Source organism: Falco biarmicus, chromosome 4, assembly GCF_023638135.1.
Source record: "Falco biarmicus isolate bFalBia1 chromosome 4, bFalBia1.pri, whole genome shotgun sequence".
NCBI classification, from domain to species: domain Eukaryota; kingdom Metazoa; phylum Chordata; class Aves; order Falconiformes; family Falconidae; genus Falco; species Falco biarmicus.
This window is the reverse complement of record NC_079291.1, coordinates 91,610,667-91,631,892: the sequence shown is the minus strand read 5'-3', so window position 1 is coordinate 91,631,892 and position 21,226 is coordinate 91,610,667. Positions and strand designations below refer to the sequence as shown.

The 21,226-nt window shown below is 41.6% G+C and overlaps 1 long non-coding RNA gene across 1 annotated transcript in view; it reads right to left on the bottom strand.

Annotated features, from left to right (window-relative positions):
* Positions 1-6,737: 6,737 nt before the first annotated feature.
* The window catches only part of LOC130148982 (uncharacterized), a 41,808-nt gene continuing 27,319 nt past the window's right edge, over positions 6,738-21,226 (bottom strand). Inside the window, exon 5 of the long non-coding RNA XR_008821737.1 lies at positions 6,738-7,334. This is a non-coding gene — a long non-coding RNA (uncharacterized LOC130148982). The remainder of the gene's footprint in view (positions 7,335-21,226) is intronic.

The window sequence follows — 21,226 nt, the reverse complement described above, 5'->3', positions numbered from 1 at the left end:
GCAAAACTCAGTCCACCTGAAATGAGTGATGTCTTTGAGCCTCTCTTTTATCTTCATTAGCACAGAAATATTCCGCAAAATTATTTTTATTATGTCATAGTACATTATAGTCGGTTTTGTGCAATATTGCAGCGTTGTATGTGGACTTCTGGAATGTTTGCAGTATTTCAACCTTGCCTCAATTGTCTTTTGGATAAAGATGTGGAGTATGCACTTTTGTCCTAAGCAACTTACATCACAAATAACATCCACAGAGGTGGGATAAAGGGCCTAGCAGTAAGCCGAATTTTGCTTTGTCACCCACCTGCCCGGTAGAGCTTTTTCTTAGAAGGAATAATCAGAACTGAATTTGTGAAGAACACCAGAGCAATCTCTAAAAATGCCGCTCCCGCTTCACTCTGAGGACAAGACAGCTGAGTGCTGCTCCTTGGCTTGCAGCAAAACTCGGGTTTAGCCAATCTGGCCATTATTTCTCTTGTTAATATTTTTATTTTGTGTCATAGATCTGAAACCTATTGATTAACAAACATCTAAGCTAATGCCTTGTCCTGAGCCACGGCAATCTGGAAGTCGAGAGCAGTTTAATGCTGAGAGCGAGTTTCAGGCAAGGCCTTTGACAGACAAGTCATGTAATACGCTATAATGTTGTACCAGGGAAAAAGAGAGTTGGATGATGACTACAGGAAAAAGCTATAAAAGACCAGGCAGCAGATTCTTCCTTATGTATATTTGATCAGCCAGCTGTTTTCACTGAGTTTCCTTACAATGGTCTTATTTTCTTCTAAAATAAAGATCTTTAGGCTTCAGTGTGACTAGAAGCAGATTAGAAAGAGCAAGTTTCTAGCCAAAGGAGCTGTTGGAGGAGGAAATAAAAGCCAAGGAAGCCTGCAGAGAGCACAAGGAGGTGCCGGTGGTGCAGGACTGCTGAGGAAACACCAACAGATTGTGAGAATGAGGGCAGCAGACAGCTTCAGAGAAAGCCAGGGACACCCCACACAAAGGACACCCCAATAACAAGGATGCAGATGCTGTGGCTTTTGCACTTTTCAGCACACATACTTTCTAACCACAGAAATGCTGTGAAACGGTAAGAGCCCACTTCACGTTTATTGACAGCTCTGCCCTGGAGAGCCCTCCCAAAGCTTCCCCTGGTGAGAGGGGCTCTGAACACATGCCATCAGTAACAGGGGCAAAACCAGCACTAATAAAGCAGACTCAGGTCTGGTCTGATTTACCAGCCATTGACATCAGAGCATAAACGACCATCACGTAAGATTGCTTTATGCCAGCTCCTGATTAGATGAAGTGGAGGTCAATGAAGAAACAGGGACCTTGCCTGTTGCAGAAGTTCCACAATGTTGGGTTACAGTAATTGAAACAAATTGGTCTTTCCCAGCCTGTAATATCTAAGCAATTTTCTTAAAACCATCCATTTAAAAACTGCTTTCCAAATTACCATAGAGGCTTCATAAAACAATTATAAGAGTGCAAACAAACCCGGTCACACTGATGCACTAATTACCCCCCAGGCTCCTGATCTTTTGGGTTGCTTTCGTGTTGCAAAATTAAGGCTTTGAAGTGAGCTCCTGCCTCCGTCTGCTGTAGGAAATGACCGTTTACCGATGCACGCTTTACTGTGTAGATTTTGCGTGTGTAGTTTTTAAATGCACAATTTGCCTGTAACCAATTCTGTCCTCATGGTAGCTGAGTTTGAAAAGTTTCCCAGATATTTTCAGATATTGTACTTTTTCCAGGGAAAATACATTTCTTCTTATGAGTACTTATAAAATATACTGTTAGTCTACCTAGCATTGATGCCAGTAAGAAGTCCTGCTGAGGTTTCAGCATGAGTTTGATAGGAAGAAATGCATCCCTGTGATAAAGACTAAAATAAAAAGCTACATGGAGTGTTTAGCTCAGAAAGGGAGCACAGATATTTCAGTGCTGGTGATCTGTTTAGTCCAGAGGTAAAGCTGAAAAAATCCTGTACTAAACACTGTTGCTATGGGATAAACCTGACTGCTCGTTTCTTTCCTTTCACCAGGAAAAAAGGGGTGATATCTTGATACCTGTCTTAAAAGATGTTGATATAAAAATATTTGCAAATAATATTTCTTTTTTTGTTGTTTACACCACATCTCAGGACTTTCGGTTCCTATTATGTTCCTGAATTCATTGCTTCCCTGTGTCTATCTGTTCCATGGGCAAATTAGCCTGAAAATGCACTAACTGTGCATGCAACCCTTTCTGTGGCCCTAGATTGTCCCTCTGTTTTCAGGTTGTATAAAAGGCAGAAAGACATCCAGCTTTCAGTATCATCCATAAATCATTTTTACTCACTTGTAAACCTGCTGCAGAATAAAGGATAACAACTCCATTACACTGTATTAGCCCACTGCCGGCAGCTCCTTGAAACAGGTTTACACGTTACAGATATCATGGAAAATGTGCCAAGAGGAAAACTGCTATGTCTTTACAGATGGAAAAAAAAGCCATACCGAACTGTGATGAGCCCATCTTTCCCGTTTTGGCTTGGTGGTTGGTTTGTTGTTGGGTTTGGGTTGGTTTTTTCCCAAAAAAAATGCAGTTCTGCTGTTTGAACTCAGTACAAGACTCAAGCTTCTTCTCTCCTAATGAGCAAAGCAACATTCATGAGTGCAGTAGAAGCTGTGTGCAGCCAGAACTTTTCCTGGTCTTACACAGGCAATTTCTCTAAGACTTTTCCTATTTTTTTTTTTTCCAATATATAGAAAAATAGAGATGTAAAGAAAAGAACATATTAGCTATTTTTATCACTGAAGCCATTTTGGTCAAAACTGACTTTTTAGAGATGAAAATTCAGCAATCTAGATACAGATGGATAAGGAACAGGCTGTTTCCTATCCCACAGCAATTCTTTATGTCTTGAGATGTCAACAACCTTATCATACCTATTGGGAATGAAGCAGTGCTCAGAAATAAGAGGAAAACAGAGTTCTTCCAAAGAATCACAGCTTTATGGTTGAGATACTTAATCAAGGTCACCAGAATTGTACCAAATGCAGGTAGAGGGATTTCAGAAAGCCATTTATTTCATTTGACCCTATTTGCAATAGGATTAACCACATCATACCTGTCCTTAGAAATTTCCAGTGATAGAGATACCACAGTTTTAGAATGGAAATAATTGTTTTGCTTAATGGACTTTCCTGTTAAAATGTGTGGGTTTGGTTGTTTGGTGGTGGTTTTTTTTTCCTTCTCTCTCCTGGCTTGTTCTGCATCTTTTTCCCAGATATTTCTGTGGCAGAGTGGGGAATTGGTTGTTTTTGGTGAAGTCTGCCAGTCATGCCTTAACAAGTCTTCCCTATTTACACCATAGCAATACCAGCTTTATCATTAGAAATGTTGCTTAAAATTGTCAAAATTGGTCAAATTCTCCACTGGGGACTTGGTTTCTTTCCTGCTTAGTATTTGGTGGAAATCCTGCAGGGAAGTTCTCATGGTGTTTTAGATCTGGAAACCATTTGTGAGCACAGCAGAACAGGGACAGGTAAGAGCAGGACAAGTAGATTCACCACTTCAGTTCATGAAATCTTAAGAAAGAGGTAGTTTAAAAGAAAAAAGGACTCCATTCAGTTCGCTGTGAGAAGCCTGCCCAGGGAGCAGCGCGGGGTGCTGTGGTGGTGCCCATCCTGGGAGGTGTTTTCCCAGCTGGAGTGCTCCCCTGCGCGGCTGCCGGCACCGGGCATGGCACTGAACAGCACTCCTTCTGTCTCCTAAGAAATTCTGCTTTTACCAGGTGGATTCTGGCAGACTCTGATATTTGTGACTTGATGTAGTGCTTTTTCTTTAAAATATAGGTTCATTTAAACTAATAAAAAAATCAGGGGTTTTTTTTCTGACTGATGTGTGACCCTCTGAAGCATATTCCTGTGGGTGCTCTGATTCCTGCCTCTTTGTAAGCATCTATTAAATCAATTGCTTGATTTAGGTCTGCATTTATATACATGTATATATACTTTAAAAAAATATGAAGGGGACACACATACATATATATCGGTATACATATACAGAGGTTTGATTATTTAAATTCCTTTCTGACAATCTTTTCTGTTCATTATAATATAATCTTTAGGACCTATTTTTTACATCCAACCATATGGCGCTGTGATGGATGGCTGAGCTGTTTGAGTTGTTCACAGTTTACCATATATGTGTTGCAGATTTTGTTTTACATATAAAGATATGTCTGCGGAGGCAGGGGAAAGCTCCTTGCTGGTGCCTTCCTGGATGCCACTTTGTGGCCTAGGACCTGCCGGAGGGATGGGGACAACTTCTGCTGGGACAGCCAGGGAAGGAAGGCAGCCTGGGAGCGATGGGGGAGATGGGGGAGATCCTTGGGAAAAGCTCCTGGTGTGTTGGCACAAGGGCACAGGCTCGTGCAGATGGGATGGAAGGGAGACGGCTTTTGCAGGGCCTGGGATGAACACTGTGGGGCTGGTTCATCCTAGAAGCCATGAGACCTGCTGGATGGCAAAGCAGGGCTGGCAGGGAATGACCCATTTGGCGTGGGGTGGACTGGCAGGGGTGAGGATTCGCCCCACTCAGTGGCCTGGATTTTCTTTGGTTAAAGAATTCCTATTTGGAAAATAAGCAGTTTTCTGTGTCTGGCCCAAAGACCCTCCTGTGCATTTATCAGAAGTTGCTCAGGAGCTGTGTCCCCTCTCGAGCATCTGATAAATGCCATCGCTCGTTACCACGTCTGCTGCCCTGAGTCGTCCTCCTGTGTCCTCCACAAATCACCATGACGTGAGTGAGCCCAGAGCCCGCACCCTGGTCACCCGGGTGCTGACCAGCCCTTGTATAAAGAATTTCTGTGATCACATGCAAACAAAACCCTAATCTAACATCGACCACATTACTGAGGGGTGATGAATGGGCGTTAAGCAGAGCCCTCTGAGCTGGGAGGGAAAATACTGCCTGCTGCGCTGTGAGCCGCTTGCTCCTCACTGCGCTCTCTTTTTAAGACAGCTAATACCTGAAAGAACATAAAAGGGACAATCTTTCAACTTTGAAAAATGGACCAGCAAGAAATGTTCTCAGGCAATATTTAGAGTGTGGGATTGGACACCATCTCCTTTCCTTCTCAGCTTCCCTGCCTGGGATGTGGCCATAGCACAGCCTGTTGCTGGAACAGCTGAGCTGGAGGGATACAAAGGGTTCCCATACTGAAACAGCAATGCCTCTGTTTAATTTGATGTAATAAAGAGGGGTTTTGTCTTTCTCTCCTAACATAGCTGCGAGTCTTCACATATATATGAACATTCTGTAATTGCATCATCATGTAAGGTATCAGTCTACAACGATAGTTAAATCCCACATATCTCTGTAGGAATAAGGTTTTCCCAGGCAGAAAAGATCGCTACATAGATTGCTCATCTTGCCTAACACTTTTTTTTTTTTTTTTTTTAATGTGAAAAAGATGCTGCCAGTGTTACAACTTCACAAATTTTTTCACCCTAAAGGATGGTGGAGCCAGGACTCTTCAGCCAGTGCTCAAAGCCTGGATCCCTGGCTCCCAAAATCTCCACTGACCCCACAAAGTGCTCCCAGCTTGGCACTACCCAAGTGTGCCCCGAGCAGAAAATGGAAGGATGTATTTAAAGCGAAGCAAAGCCCATGGGCTGAACCCACCACGAAGGGCAAACCAGGGTGGGAACAGCTCTCTGCAGCGAGTTTCCTTGTGCAAGAAGGAAAATCTCCATCGATGCAAGTGGCCGCTGTGGCCCCGGAGCCAGAGCCCCTCCCAGGTCTCACTGCTTCAGCCACAGCAAAATACCGTGCAAGGGCTGCGTGGAGCTTGCTGCATTAAACCACAGAGCCATCATAGAAGAGATCGAGATCTTTTCACATGCAGAGGTGCATGCACCATATCACCGTACAACATATAACAGCGTGAGAAAGTGAAAGAATATAGATAATTCTTTGTCCATCAATCATTGTGCAATTTTATATGTAGTCATATTCCAAGGAGATATGTAGGTCTGCTGTAGCACGACTGAGGTAGGATAAACTGGCAGAAACCCCCAGTGTGGTTGTCCACAGAACCAGCTAATAGTATTAGAAAATTTTGCATGCAAAAATTCTCAGCGATACTGAGCACATTTACAGCAGATCATGTCAGGGCCTGTTGCTACAGGTTAATGCTTAGGAAATAAATTGTAAGCAGTATTAATGTTTAAAAGTTGCAGTGTGGTTAAGTATATATTATTTAGCCTTTTGTGCATGTATTTCATCATGCTCAGCTGAGTGCTACTACCTTGCTGCCTACTGCGAAGGCAGAGCATCGCTCTCCGTGGCCCTTCCCAGCTCCTCCTGCACTGCAGCAGCGCCACGTCACTGAGATACCACTGAGATGGGGAGCAGCGGTGGCCATGGGAAACTCTGGGATGGGGATGATCATCTGCTGCTCAGGGGGACTGCACCCAGCGCCTGTAGTCTGATCCCAGCTGGAAGAGCTTTGTTGACATGTAATAAGAACTTCAGTATCATTTATTTTAATAGTACTATATTATAATACTATATATACTATATATAGTATATATAGTGTTATATATACTATATATAATACTATAGATTATATATAATCTATATAATACTATAGATCATATATAATCGATATAATACTATAGATTATATATAATCTATATAATACTATAGATTTCTCTATAAAAGTAATGTATTACTATATACTAACAGTATAATAATGTCTCTAATTTCAATATAATAATATAAATTTATATATAATGCTATATCCTACACACATATGGTTTCCATACCATCCTCCGTGGGTGAGGAGGGACAGCAGTAATACACTGCATGTGCCTAAGGCAGCACATGGATATCAGGGAGAGGTCAAAACTGAAATACTCCACGTAAAGGTTCAAACCACCACAATAATATAAACCGCTGTTTTGGGAGAAGCTGCACAGGTTTATCCTTTCCTTGAGTACTGTGCAGGCCACAGCTGTTGCAGGAGAAGCATGATGGAAAAGGGAAGAAGGACCGGAGTGACCGGGCCAGATGAGACGAACCACCACAAGACCCTTACAAACCGCGGATCTCGGTTTCTCTGAGAAGTTCCCTCCTCCTCATGTTGCTTCCCCTTGTCTCTTGTCGTCTGTCAAGAAGGGGTTTGCAGTGAGTGCCGCTGCGGCTGGAGCTGATGCCCGCAGTGGGTTACACCTGCTCGGATCCAAGCTGCACTCGTTCGGCAGTGCGTGTGGCCTTACCACGCCTTCAGCTGAGAGCAGGCAGCGGGAACTTCAAACTTGTTAACAAAGCATTTGTGCATCCTGTTAGAGAAAGGAAATGCCTCACAGCATGTTTTAGACATCAAGCAGAGCAGGCCTGCTCAGCAGGCACAGACAGAGCTCCAGATGAAGGAAATAAATGCTTTGTTTATGACAGATTTCAGGTTTTATTCCCAAGGTTCAGAAGTAAATTACGACAAAAATGCAAACAGAACCTGCAATATTTGCTTCAGCATTATTCATCCTGCAAGTCGGGAGCCACAGATCAGCATGTGAAAGTCAGCTGTTAAAATACAAGGCTTCTCCAGTCTCTTTTATGCTGGTGTAAACCTGGAGTAACTTTCACTGAAACCAACAGAGTGTAAAACTGCTGTGAGAATCAGTACTATCTCCTCTACCTATACGTCAGCGAAACTATTTGCTTAAAGTGTTCATAGACACTGCTATCATAAATAGCTTATTTTCTTACACATTAAATAGATCAAAGGTATCCAGAGTAATTTCCTGGCATGACTAAAATAAACATGTATATTTATTGCCACATAACTTACAGGAGTCACACTCTCGTTGAATCTGAATCCAAAAATAGTGATTGATTTTTTTCTTGGTTTAATAAAAGGAATCAGTGCTCTATGAAAACATGCATTCATTTTATTTGATTGACATCTTCAATTTTGGATATATATTCTAACTAATGGAATGTATATTACAATACATGAATCAATTATATTTGTTCAGTTGTCAGGTTTGTAAAGTGAGAACAGTTTGAATTATATATGATCCAGCTGTCTATATATTACATTGTCTTAATAGACAATACTACCATCAATACATTTGTTTTAATGAGGAGCTTATCAGCATACAGAGCTCATATCTCATCTTCTTTTATTTACTGAAGCAATAGTTTTATCCATGTACCTCAAAATATAATCTTCCTCACTTCAAGACCAGGAGAAGAACATGGCTGATGAATGACGATTTGCTGGCGTAATTAACATCCGTGTTATTACTGAAATCACTGGTTTACAGTCATTAATATTTATACAATTGTAACAGTATTTTGTCTTGTATTTTAGACAGTTTTCTCAAAATGCTTCAGTCTTAAATGATGGGTTAATTCCTGAAATTATTTCGGTATGGACTTGACTTAAAGCACAAAAGCAATCATCCTGAGAATATAATTCAGCAAAGGAACAGGCTTTTAAGGAATCGAGTCTATGGAAAATATTGCCAACTTCTATTTGCTATAATTTCTCCATTTTTCAACCTTTCTTATAATTTAGCATTTTGATAATTATTAAGTTTTTATAAACCATGATCTAATGAAACAAGAATTGGCTGCAAAACTCATTAGAAAAACATACTTAAAGAATTTGGGATTCCCTATCAAAAGAGGCAAATACATCAAATGGGATTCTGTAGGAATAATTTCTTTTTTTTTTAATGGCCTCGGATGACTGAATAGAAAACTTTCTTATGAAATTTGTGAACTTGGAGGAACTGGGAGTTCATACTAGTACATATTAGCCTGCAGAAAAGGTAAATGCGGTGTACTTCATGTCCTTGAAAGGCGTAACACAAGGAAGTCATGTTACATCCTGAAATTCTGTTTAGATATACCAGGAAAAGGCTGCTTTCCAGAAATGGGCAGTAGAGCAATGGGATGGACAGTGTGTGCAGGTGCTGGGCTGTCCTTTTTGGGAGGTCTTCAAGAGCAAGGTATGCTGTTCAGAAATGGCTTTGATATAGTGAAGCTCATACTTGTTGGCACAGCCTTAATTTTCTGAAATTCTGTTATGACCTCTATGTATTTACTATACTTCCATAATATTTTCTTGCAGTTTATATTAACTTACATTTTTATTTTGCAAATAGGGAAACTGGTAAGAACATTATGAAGCGGTCCAAGAAACTTTTCCAAGCAGCCGGTAAGTTCTCAGTTTTCTTATTTTAGTTACTTCAGATATGGAGAGGATTTAAGGAACTGAATTTGAAGGAAATAGGATGAGTATCTGTTTGTCTGACAAGTAAGTTTAGAAACAGCATGGAAAGTCCTGAACAGGAAAAGTAGCTTGACTTGCATTGGGGTTTTTTTCCAGTGTTTTAAAAAGACTGCACAGAAATTCTGACAAACTCTCTTTGATGCAGTCTCACCTGGTACCTGGGTTTTCATTTAGAGGTGGAAACCTCCTGAGCATAAAACGCACGTGGCACTGTCAGTGGGCTTATCTGGAAGAATTTGACCTTTGTCCTTTCAAACTGGAAAGTTTCTCTCTGCTTATCTGACCCGATCCCTGTTTTTCATTGTCATGTTGTCTCAGTTCCCTAAAGGTGCTTGGAGCAGAGCTGCTCTGCTCAACCAGGACCTCCCAACAGGAATACAAAGAGTTTTAAGTGATCCAATACTAAAAAGTAAATAATTTTTTGCTAGTCTACTGAATTCATACACATTTGAGTCGAAACCAGGAAAAGATGTTTTTCCGTACTACACCACAGTGTACCATGTAACAAGATTTGACAGAAATGTTTTCTTTTCTGCTCAATTTTAAGGAATCAGGGAATGCAGGCAGTGAGACTTACCTGCTCTTTGGGAATATAGGATGCAGCATCATCCTGTGCTGCTGGAAATGAACTTTTGCAAAGCACACGTGCTTTGTTGGAGAAAACGCCAGAGCACACGTTGCAGAGCAGGGAGCAGCCTAGAGCTCCCAGTGCCCCCAGTGTGTGGGCACAGCCATGGCTCTGCCGTCACAGACCAGACCAGCTCCGAAGGGTCTTTCTGTTTCTGTTGGGTCAGTGATCTGGGAGCAAAAAGTGAGCAAGATAATGGACTATAGCAGGTGCTGATGACTTACTATGGTCTACTGAGTAAAGAACACCATTTCGGCAAACAGGCAAACCAAAATAGATGCTGACCTGATGAACTAAAACCTAATCAAGACAAAGATCATATAGCACCTCTTGCTCCTAAAAAAATCAGCGACCAAAAAAAGAAATCTTTTCTTAGTCCTCAGGCTGGAGCTACACATGAGCTTGCACTCACTCCCATGTTGTAATCGCTTTGTATATACACAAATGTCACTAAATCAATCAAGAACATTAAGCAGAGATTGTAACAGTGTTCTCAATGGGTCTGGTAACAACTAAAACAAACAGGATCATTTCAAGAGTAAAAACCTTCATGCCTCCAGGTATTAAACAACCTCTAATTAGCAGCAGTAAGGAAGGGTAAGAAATACCGCGAGCACGTTACTTTGCAGCTGTCTGCTGGGGACACTGGCAGCCCATTGTTCCAGTGTTCTGGCCTCCTTGGCAGAGAGGATGGGACAGCGTGGTGCTCGGCCACTTCCTAATTCCTGTGCCCTGAACCAAATCTGGAACCGTTTTTCTGACTGTGAAGAAATGGCTGCATTGCAAGTTAAGCCAGATTCAGAACCGCTTGAAGCGGCTCACCCATGATGGGTGCTGGTAACAGGCAGGATGGGGGCTGCAGCCCTGCCTCCGTGGCGCTCGCTCAGTTCATTGAATACCTTCACATGTACAGTATCGTATATACTCTGTGCTCTCTTTCCACCTATAGGCAGCTACCATGGACCTTCCTGCCCTGTGCTCTCAGGAAGGTCCATGGTACTGTGCCACCTTCCACGCTCTTCAGCTCTGCTGGAAGTCTAAGAAAATGTGCTTTTCTTAGGCACAGGCTGCTGTCTGAATTCAGCCTTCTCTGTGGCCATGAATGTTAATTTACACACGTGAGGGGATTATGCGACTGATTTCAAAGCTCTTCCTAGACCTCCGGGTGCCCAAGAGAACTGAAGTAGTGTTTGTGGAGGAGAAAATATGCAGAAATTATACCAGAAATTCCTTTTTTGTAATATTGACACTTTTTCACATAGGCTGTGTGTGCTCACAAACAGAAGAGAAACATGTATCTGTCTTCAGATTGAAGTTTTTTCCACTAATGTGATGTTCTTGACAGTATTCTCAGGATACTAATTTGTTACTTTTAATAATTCTTTGTCCACATGAGAACAGACATATACCACACACAGACAGAGTGCTCACTTTCATAAAATATTTATGAATCATTATTGGCATTAGGGATATCTGAAGCCAAAATTTGTAGGAGACAATTTTGTAGCAAATGAAATTATGGAATATTTATTCATCTAGTAAGATGCCCTGAGTGTGTGTCTCCAGCAGAATTAGGGAGTTATTTATTTATGAGCTGGTCCTCTATTCTCTTCCTTAAAGAGAAATCATGGAACAGGTTGAACAGGATGTTTGTTTACAAATTGGCCAGAGAGCATTGTTCTCAGTTTGATTTGCAATGACTAATGAGCAACATAATTTTTAATCATAGGTTTTCAAGCCTGACACACTGACAAGCACATACTGCATGTGTTACATTCGGCATGGCATAATGCAGGCAGCTGTGTATGCTAACAAGAGAACAAAAGCAGTGTGAAAAAGATCAATGTGTCAGGAGAGAATAAGACTTTTCTAGCAAGCAAGCTGCGATGTAAACATTTTTCATTGTAGGACTTCCTAGGGCATGTTTTCGTGCACACAGAAAAGCCGAATCCTGGGTTCAGGACACAGAGGAAAGGGGCAGAAGGAAATCAGTTTGTCTGCACTAATGAATCAAAGGCCGGCAGTCACCAGGGACAAATAGAGCATGAGATCTCAGGATCAGAAGTTCTTGAGGACAGCTCCTGAGACACCACAGACTGTACATCAGGGAAGGCTGGAAGCAAGCTGATGTTGACAAAGCTTTTAAATTTACCTGCCCACTCACTGGTAGTTCATCATGAAAGGTGCTCATTCATTTTCCCACCTTCTACAAATAGGACCATGTTTGCAACCCAGCTTTATCCTCTTCCTCTGCTCCCCTGTGCCAAACCATCCCAGGGGAGACCCGGGAACTCCCCTGCTCCCCCCCGCAGTCTTGACAGAGGATGGGACTCTTTTTCTCTAAATGCAATGACGTCAAGGAGCTTTGAAACCTCGTCTTTCCCTCCCCAAAATCTGGCAAGAGCAAAAATAACTATCTCCCAAGTCCAAAGAAGGATTTTCAAAGGACAGGGCAGGAAAAGGATTATCCTGGGCACCAAAACATATCCTCAGCAGGAACAAGTGGCAAATTCAGCAGCAGCTCTGCTGTGTGTAGCTCATCCCGCCTCCCCTGCCTGGCTGCGCGGAAGTTCAGAGATCCCCTCTGCACATGCCTGACGTGATGCTCAAAGTGTTATTATTCCCTTAATAACAATATACACATATATGTACACACACACTATTATTCCTTGGTTTGAGTGATCATAAAGGTAGGTTTCTCTAACACCCAGTTGTTAACGCAGCCCTCGCAGACAAGCTATTTTGGCTTAAAAGTGGTTTTCATCCACTTTTTCCTAGTAACAAAGAGCCTCTTTAAAGTGAAGATGACTCTTACAGCACTGGAGATATTAACACATGTTGTTGATGCAACCCCTTTAACACTTCTAAGAATTTAATTTTAATTAATTACTTTGTACTGAGAATGGAGAAAGTGTGAAGTGGATCACCTGCTTTTATGGGGAGGAAGAGCAAAGTTCAAGATCTTGAAAGACTTAGTGAGAGGGAAAACAGGACTGCTGCGTTTTCTGCTTCTGATTTAGGGCTGAAAGATACTTTGCATTAGATTATCAACTTGTTTTGCATTTTAATCTACATAAATCCCATCAACATGTGCCAAGTACTACCAGAAACGTGCTTCTGTGCCGCCACTTCTCTGACCGTGTTTTGCAGGAAAGGCTGGATGGAATGTTGGTTTATAAAACAAAGATTATAGAATAAGGACCCAGGACTCAGCCAGGCGCCTTTATAAGACAAGGCGAAAGGTGTACCAGCTAAACTCTGTGTTTATAAAGAGGCTGGGCTTCTTCATTTTAGAAGTGCTTGGGTAGCTTTAATGGAGAAGGACTCTAATGATTTTTGACACGTGTTAATGGTGTGTGTCACGTTCTTTATATTTTCATAATGACATATCTAATTTCCGATGGCATGTGTCACATTGCATATGTTTGTTAAATATAGGTCACAAGCTAAAAATATGCACAATATTAGTAAAATATATATGTTAACAATTGCATATATCTCCCTCACTGCAGCAACCTCAGCTGATCATAAATCTGATTCTGGAGGGTTTTCTAAAACTCAGTGGCAACATGTTTTTTAAAGCCCTGCCTTAAAAGATGGTGGCAAAATGTGAGGCTTTGGTGGAGTTGGTGTTGCTGAGAAAAAGGAATAATTCTTTCTCGCTGGAGGTTATTCTTAGAGATGGTGCCTCTCCCTGCGTAAGAAAGCTGAAAAATGCTGACAGGGTAATGTGGTAGTCATTGATTTATACGGTTTGGCAAAAGCCAGAAACGGCACCTCTGGGGAGAAAGGGCAACAGGAGAGACACATTTCAGGCTATCATTGAAAAACGGCTGCTCAGCATTACGGCTGTGACCTTCTGCCACTCGAGGTGTACAGCTGATATTATTCTTCTTCAGGGAGGAGCACAGGTGATAAGTAACCACTCTCTAGGTCCCACGATTCACATAAAAGCTTGTGATATGAAAGCCAGAGCCCCTGGAGAGGCAGCAGGTGACCGCCCCTGTGGTAGTTGTTCTCTCACCGATTAACTGTTGCTTTCTGGCCAGGAGGTGATGGGCATGTAGCTACAAGTCAGCCTTGCACACAGGGTCTACTCCAGACATTTCCAACATTGGGATTTCATGCTCTGGCTCAACAGCCCAATCTGACATGAAATCTTGCTGATCTTGATAAGCCTTTTTCCTTTGAAAAGAACTCACATAAGGAATAAATAGGTCTTACGTAGTCCCCAGACACAAGTTATCAGGAGAGTGGTGGCCAGCTATGTTTTTTAATAAGACGCTATCTTATTGTCTTAGGGAAAGATTTTAGCGACACTTTTTTTGCCAATTACAGAAAGGGAACAAGGTTGCAATGCTTTTCCTGTGTTTAAATGTCAGTCTTGTTACTCACAACTGGTTTTATTAGTTAAATAAAACTATAAGGACGGTTCTAATAGCACCCTTCTCCGGCACTTGCCAGGTCAAGCTGCAGTACTGGTGTGAGCTGAATGATGCTGCTGGTGTGTGCATGATGTAAATGGGACTAAGGCTTGCTGTTGCTAGCTGAGAAGAAATAGATACTCTAACAAGACTTACTAACAAGTCTTAATGAGAATTGAATATGATAAATATATAAACACCAAAAGTCACACCATTGAGATAGAGAGAGATAGAGAGAGATATACATGCCCAGTTCAGCTAAGCTTTGAATGAAGGAAACATGATGAGAGATTGAATGGAAAGTCATTTTATAGTAGTTGGATCCTATCTAATCCCATTTTAACATGATGGTCAACAATTTTAAAGGACGTGGTGGAATTGCATTTGTTAGATACATCTGAGCCTTCAAGGGCTTCTGCACTTCCACTTTGATTCCACCAGAAATGAGGCATCAGGGGAAAAAAGCCAAGAAACTTCCTTAGCTTGGTAACTTAACTCCAAAAGCATTTCTAAGTCACAAATCCTTAAATAACAGCCCCCCTCATATGTGACCTACTTCTCCCTGTGAATGCACCACTACAGGTTTGGCAGACACCTCCTGTTTTCTTCCTTCTGATAATTTTTATGTGTAGCATAGGGATTAGGCTTTGCTTTCCCATCCAACAGCTTCACCGGAGATGTTCCAATTTTGTCTCCCTCCTCCTGCAACTTCTGCCAGCTCCTCATGTTTGCCCCAGTTGCAAACCTGCTGTGGAACAAGCATTTTTCCATGAGTGTACACCAGCCTTTGAGAGAGAAATTTGATGACCAAGGATTGCTGCAACAAAGGCAATTAGATGTCTGCTGCATATGCATTAAATAGACTATATAATCCTGAAATGAAGATGTTACTAGGAACAGCCCATGAGGATGCTGAGCTAGAGGAAGCATGACAATAGATAATTTCAAATCCAGCCAAGCTTGAAAGAGGTGTGTTTTCCTCCTTCCCTGAAGTTAAGAGTGAGCTATAAAATCCCCTGACTTGAATGAGCAACTCCCACTTTCTCTCTGTCCTATCCTTAGTTTTACACCACTCATCAGAGATAACATTGTTCATCTTTGGGAGATAACAATTATTCACCAGCTAACAAAAGAGAGAGAGAGAGATTGTCTGCACGATGAGGAAACAGTAACTGTCCAATTCAGCCCTATTTCTGCAGCAGATAACATCACAGTGCCACCACAGTAAGAAAAGCAATAGATCGCTGAAAAGAAATCAGAGTTGCATCTTCTACGTTATTGCACTGATATTATGAAATTCTATTTTAATTCAAGATATTGCCAATTTTTCCCATTAAAGGTCAAGTGATTTAAACAGCAAAATACTGAAGACACTGAAGTTTTAAAATATTTTTTTGGCTTTCATAAGAGTCAGATGGCTCATATTTCATGTCTATCACATAAGGTTATCCATGATACCAACACCTGAAACTAAAAAGCAAATTTTCCTTTGAGTGAAGTTATCCCCTAACCCGTAACACCCAGGTCTGGTCGTGAGGTTTGCAGGAACATTCATGCTTTCTGTTTGTAAAAGGACTATTCATTTCAGAGCCCGAAGGTAGAAGATGAAATTCTGTCTCATCCCACCATCAGGTTCCAGAAATCTCTTTCTATTGGCATCAGAGTATGAACTCTACAAAATCCCTGATCTTTATGGCTGGAGAACTTGGTTCTGATTGAAATGAGAATCCCTCCAAAAGACCACCCACGAGACAAGGTGATTTCAAGCTTAAGAGTTTGGCTTCAACAGTGTTAATAGATCAGTTTTCCTGATCTCCAGCCTGAAGGCTTTGCTGAAGTCCCACTGGAGCTGATACCCTACAGGAGCAGAGAGGCAAAGAAAGTTTTGGGGTCCATAGGTCTTAACACAATATGTTCACGGGAGGACTGAGGGGTACTGTTGGTATTGCCAACGCTAATACAGCGAAACATCACATAAAATAATAAATTGGAGCCATAAAATGGGCTTTCTGTTATAAGAAAGTCCCATGGAGTATCCTGAGGAGCTGAAACACTCACTGTTAAAGATTCATGGCTGAGATTCCCTGCTGAATTCTAGGGAATTATTTTTAAAATCTGAGAGGGAGAGGATTAACAACCAAAGAAACTAGTTTCCACACACTGCTTCTCTTTCCACCTTTTTCGAGTCTTGTTTCTCCAGAATGTGTGGGACCTCTACATGAAGGTGGAGGGGTTTCTTTACCCCTACATTTGTCCTAGCTACAGCCTGACTTCTGAAGGACATTTTCATAAGAGTTTACAGCAAAAACCCATGAAGTTGTATTTTACCCAGATCAGAGATATGTCATGTTCTTCACTTACCCTTCCGTTGAAAAGACCCATTTACTTATCCTTCGCCGAAAAATGGGATGTGCAGTGTTCAGCAGAGTGAGCGCTGAAAACCTGATGTAGTTTGTGAGTAAAGGAGGTTTCAATGCATCTTTTAAATACCTCAGGAATGTTACTAATATCCTGAAGTGATGAACACATAAAAGACAGATAGGTGCTCCCACATTTAATATTCTGAGCATATTGCAATGCCTACAATTCTCTTTGTGAAGTGAAACAAAGTGGCTGCTCATGTAAAGGAAGTGGTGAGGTGATTGAATATAGCTAGGAAAAGAAATCATTGAGAATTTGGCTAGCAAGTGGAAGAAATGATCCAGTCACCTGGACCACGAATACCTGGTGTTTTGACAAAGATCAAGAACTCTGGAATTTGCTTCAAATATCTCCTGGAATGTTTTGGGCATGCTAGATCTACATTTTGCTGCACTTCTCACAAATCATGTTTTGCTTGTAAAGCAGATAGATGGAAGAGGAGGCTCCCTATCTCAGAGCTGTTGCCATGGGCTTTATTCACCTACAGAGAGAGTTGCTGCAGCTGGAATGGGGCCGTTGGGCCGATGCAAGAGGAACACAGGCCACAGCATTGTGGTGGTAAAACTGTGTGGGAAAGAGCAGGGTAACAGTCTCAGTTTGTCCCTGGCTGGTGTGTGTTTCCGTGGAGCACCTGGGCCATCACTGCCATCCTGCCACCTTCCTCCTACGCCAACTCCAGCACCTGCGGAGGAGCCCGGCGGGCAGCCTGGGGCAGCTCACCGCCACGTCCTGCGCCGTGCCCCTACCACCTGTGTTACAGCAGCAGCATCTGCAGGCCCCAGGGACCGCTGGGCTGCTTGCTGGGCGATATGGCACGGTGTCGCTGTACAGTCTGAAATGAAGGCTTTCTGCCAGCTTAAGTAACGAGGGGCTGGGGCTGTCCCAGCTCCTCAGCAGGGGTACAGGGGGTGTTAGGACAGCAGCAGCCACTCCGTACCTCTGAACCTCACCTCCTGCTGCCATGGATGGCTACGGTGTGTAATTCCTTCCCTTACAAAAAAGCATCTCATTACTAAGGCTCCCTGAGCATCAGCAGATGACAACACCAAATATCCAGAACTGCCACTGGGTGAGGTGTGACTCCCAAATACCCGTACTGAAATCATTTGTGCTAACGTATAATAGACATTTCAGTTTTCAGCAGTTAGGCATCAGCTTATACCTTGCTTTTTCCTGAAACTATTGTGCAATTTGTATGTTGGGTATTCTTTGGTTTATGTCAATAATGTAGAAACAGAGAGCATTGCTTTAAGGAACCGCACACACACACAACACAACAGCAAATAAGATAAAAAAGAACAATGTGAACTGTAAGAGGCCTGGAAACCCTGAGGTTTTATTTTACTATAGGGCTATCAACACAAACAAAAAATAAATTATTTTGGAAGTTCAAATATTGAACTTAGGAGGAAAATCAAAAGTGCTTTCCCTGCTGTTCTTTTCAATATTCACTTCATGTTTTATTTGGAAGTTAGATTCATCTCCACTCTAAAATGCACTCTACTTTTATCTTAAGTATTGCTGTTTCCAAAGGAACAAAGAATATTTCTTATCAGCATCTTCCGGCTGGACTTCCTAATGCATTTGATTTCCAGCTATTAACCTAGGAGCCCTATATTCACAATCACTTTGTGGTTTTTAAGATCCTACAGGTTTAGAAGGGTATGGATATCCTTATAAAGATTAGTACTTTATTTTCTACTTAACAATGTTTGCCAATATCCTCTTGGCTGATGGCTAAAAGATGACTAGAAAATGAGCAAGTCAGACCTCTGCACATCTACATGTTCCTCTTGCACCGTTATTTGTTTTCAATGAACCCCTCAAAAACCATAGTTTCAAGAGTTGCTCAGGTTATTTTAAGGAAGAATTATCACACTGTTGTCCTCTGCTCATCAGAAACATTCACACGGAGTTAGTAAAGCATTCCCACGAAAGTAATTGCAAGAATCATCTCAAACCTCTCTCTAAAAACTGATTTGGAAGTAAAAACTCTCCTTCCAGGTTCTCTTAAATTAGTTGGCCAGGTTCTGTTGTCACAACTGAAATCTGCTGAAATTAGCGGTCTCATTGCAAGGCTGCTGTGGAGGCAGGGTGGGAGTCGAACCGAACCCCTTGGGTTGGGGGGGGTTGGGGGGGGGGGGGGGGATATTCCGCCAGACCAGGAGCTGGGTTTTAGGAGCGTAATGCATGGCGAGGCCAGCACACAGCCCGGTTTCCCCTGCTCTCCACGACAGCCCCTCTGTGCTTCTGTTAACTTTAGTTAACACTAGAATATTTCAAGTAAAATTCAGTAAAGACTGGTTTTCTATCACAGGCTAATTTACATCTTATTTCAAATTATTTGCAAAGTTTATGATAAACTTTCAAATCACGTCGCAGTGTTTTATTTCAGCTGGTAAGCCACCCATTTAACAGAATGACATTCCTTTGATTTTTAATGAGAATTAGGATCAGATTTGCAGGATTGTTTTACTATCTAAACTCATAAGCAGTTGGCTGGCATTTTTCATTGAAAACTGTGTGGTTTATTCTTGCTACATATTTTTTATGAGAGTTTTGCAGATAATCCATTTAACATGGATGGGAAATGTGCTTTCAAAAAATTAGTCTTCAAGTAATAACCTAAAGTTTGTCTGATTCAAGTTATATGCAACACTAAATACCTTCCCAAGCACATGGCCCTTTTTGCAGCAAAGCATTGCAGATATACTTAGCTTTAATCGCACTTCTAAAGCTCTCTGATTTCAATGGGATTTAAGCGTGTGCTTGAAGGTAAGCCTGTGACTAAATGGTGTCTTGTACCAAGCTACTAACCCGTGTGCATGAGCAAGGATCTCAAAAGAATAACATGTTTTTCCTTGATCCAAATAAATTAAGGAAAAAAAAAATATTCTTCCCAATACGTTTGATTCAACAATAAAGTACCCACAATAAAACACTGTGTACAGTACCAGTCCTCTAGACTGTGAATATCCTTGTTGTAAGCAGACTGAAATGATATCAGAAAATAACTTCCCTTTGTAGCAGTTCGCCCCTTGCAGCTGCCAAGATGCAGCTGTCTGGTCGGAAAAACGTATTTCCACACTGTGCTCCTGCAAGCTGGATTCAGCCACCAGCTTGATGCTCATATTATTCCCATAAAATCCCTCCCTCCAGAGCATTATGCTCTGGCATGATGATTTATTGCTCACATTTCTAGGAATAAAAAAAAAAAAAAAAAAAAAAAGGAAATATCACCCTATTAATTGCTTTCTTCTACACCTACACTCAAATATCTATGGGCTAAAGAAACTTTGTGTCACAGAAGTCTGTCTATTGAAACACACACACCAAATACATATATTTGTGCTTTGAGGAGGTCTCTGTGTCCCTACTATTTGATGCAGGGTTTTGGATTAAATTTTGGATTGTTTCCCAACAAATATCTTCATAATTACTTAGCAAATTTTGGATTCAAGGCAAATCTTGAAATTGGACCTCAAGTACCCTCAGGCTTAATTTAGACGGCACGTATTGAAACTGGCACAATTCCAATTAGCTTATTAGTTTTATAGATTTGAATTCTCTTAGCATGATATCGGAAATAACACAAAGTTTCACACCTAACAGCATTCCTGGCTAGATATAATCAATCAAGTCATTGTTTGCATTTAAAACTGTTATAAAAGTCTGCATTTTCTAGTTCCAAATCCTGTGCATTTGTGCCTTTTGTGCATACTTTGCATGAACTCCCTATGCACAGTCATGTGAAGATTAAGCTTAAATCAATGAGAAAAATATGTGAAACATCTGGAAGCATTCATATTTCCACAAAAATACTTTATCTGCACAGCCCATTATGTTGAAACCACAGGAAAAGTAATTTACCTCTACAGCTATAAAGTCTATACGGTTATAGAATCTTATCAAATAAGAGCGCATTGTCTTGTCTATGGAAATTCTGTAAGCAGTCCATAATTATTTACGATAATTTACTGTTATTACCATTTACAATAGAAAAATAACGAATATTCGAGGTTAATTACATTATGTCTAATTTACTGTTGCTAAATATAGACTGGCCTACAATGAATGCTGAACAGTAGGAAGTTGAGATCCAGAAGGGGGAATTATTTCAGCACATCTGATTTCTGCTGTTCTTGGCACCGTGTTCAGCCAAGACAGGAACCCTGGGTGACTGCACACACATCGTCCTTACGGCTGCAGTCAGAAGTTCCTTTGTTTTGCTGACAAAACACCCCCCCTTCTGTCGCCCCCCCCCCCCCCCCCCCCCCCCCCCCCGGCCCCGCAGCCTGCCCCGGGTTTCTCTCTCTGTGCAGGGTTTGGTCCTTTGGGGTTTTGTGGCTCTCGGGGGGACTCCTGAGCCCCTGCGGGCGGCTGTATGCTCCCTGCAGGTGCCTGTGAGCCTCCAGCAGCCAAGATTTTGTGGGTTTGTGCTCAATTTATTTATGTCGG